Source organism: Solanum tuberosum, unplaced genomic scaffold, assembly GCF_000226075.1.
Source record: "Solanum tuberosum cultivar DM 1-3 516 R44 unplaced genomic scaffold, SolTub_3.0 scf00688, whole genome shotgun sequence".
In the NCBI taxonomy this organism is placed as follows: domain Eukaryota; kingdom Viridiplantae; phylum Streptophyta; class Magnoliopsida; order Solanales; family Solanaceae; genus Solanum; species Solanum tuberosum.
In genome coordinates, this window is record NW_006239599.1 from 196589 (window position 1) to 198584 (window position 1996).

Here is a 1996-nt window from a genome sequence, read left to right on the forward strand (position 1 = left end):
TCTAATATCTTCTGTTGTTTATTATGAGTTATTTCGTTTGTTTCTAGTAACCTAACGATATTCTTTTCTTTTTCTTGTGTTTTTTCACTAAAGTTTATTATAAGATCTATTATAGTATTGTATTGCTTATCTTCTGAATGTAAAAGGTGTTCTCCTTGACTAAAATTGCACCTTATTACTGAATTTTCTTTTAATATTCTGTATTTCTTTTCAGGGTAAATTCTTAAGTCTAGATATTCTAATTGCTTTAATGAATCTATTCTTGCTAATTTACCTATTCCTATAATATTTTTAGGCTAAATATAAGGTTCTGTTTTCCCAATTTAGTTTTTCTATTCTCAGTTCTTTTGTGTAATGGCAAATTCTAGCTCCTATCGTAGGTATTTGCGAATCTATCTGTCTAATTCTTTCGTGTATAGAAATTATTTCTTGTGTTGAAAGAAAGTCTGAATATAATTTTATCTGTTCTATATATAACTGTTTTTGTTCAATTAAGTGGTAGTATATGTCTGAATAATTTTGTCTTATTTTTAATAGGTACCAATGATTTTCTTGATCAATGACAATCTGTTTTTCGTATGGTCTAAAACTTTTCTTGTATATTCTAGAGGGCATGTATATTTATCCTAAATGGAAAGTTAGGTTGTTTATATTTTGTCGCTGAGTACTTATGCGTCTATTTGCGTTTTGAATATCACTATCTATACTATATAATTCCCACTGTAGAGCACTTAATAATTCTGGGTTGACTAGTGTTTGTCTATTTATTGAGTATAAGCCTCCGTGTTTACAAAGTCTGTCTGCTAAATCTCGTGTTTCTAAAACTTGTAAGTATATACTTATAGCCTGTTTTATTTTTAACAATTCTGACTTTATTTGTATTTCTCTGTATAGATACCAATATCCTAGTCGTAATTGATTAGCAAAAGGATGTTTTTTCATATATTATTTCTGTCTTGCTTTTAACTGTGTAATAAACTTATATTCTAATCTAGATATTATTTCTATTAGGTAATCTAGCCTTATATTGTCTTCTTTAGTACTATTTAGTCTCTTATATTCAAGGTATAAGCTTTTCAACTTTCGTTTTGTTTCTAAATGTATTATAGTACTTCGTAGCGGTCTTCTCATCAAGTAATTAGTTCCCAAAAACTTCTTGCTCTGATACCAATAATAATATCAAAATAAAAATATCTTGAAAGTCTAATAATAAATTAGCTGGCACTAATAAGTAGTAATAAAATTAGCTGGCAATAATAACAACAAAATGCAGCAGAAATTCAGATAATTTTGTAAATCCTACTCTGGCACACCCGGTGGGACACGAACCCACAATCGCCTGATTAGAAGTCAAGATTAATAATTCTAATATTATAGAATTAGGTTTATATTTCTTGTATCGTTTCTAAGATTATAGAGGTTTGGAATAAAAATAATAATATCTTGGTACCTATTAAAAATATGACAAAATTATTCAGACATATACTACCACTTAATTGAACAAAAACAGTTATATATAGAACAAATAGAATTGTATTCAGACGTTCTTACAATACAAGAAATAACTTCTATACACGAACGAATTAGACAGCTAGATTCGCAGATACCTACAATAGGAGCTAGAATTTACCACTACATAAAAGAACTAAGAATAGAAAAACAAAATTGGAAAAACAGAACTTTATATTTAGCTTAAAAACATAGGAATATGAGTTTAATTAGATAAAATAGCAAGAATAGATTCATTAAAGCAATTAGAATATCTAGACTTAAGAATTTACCCTGAAAAGAAATACAGAATATTAAAAGAAAATTCAGTAATAAGGTGCAATTTTAGTCAAGGAGAACACCTTTTACATTCAGAAGATAAGCAATACAATACTATAATAGATCTTATAATAAACTTTAGTGAAAAAACACAAGAAAAAGAAAAGAATATCGTTAGGTTACTAGAAACAAACGAAATAACTCATAATAAACAACAGAAGATATTAGA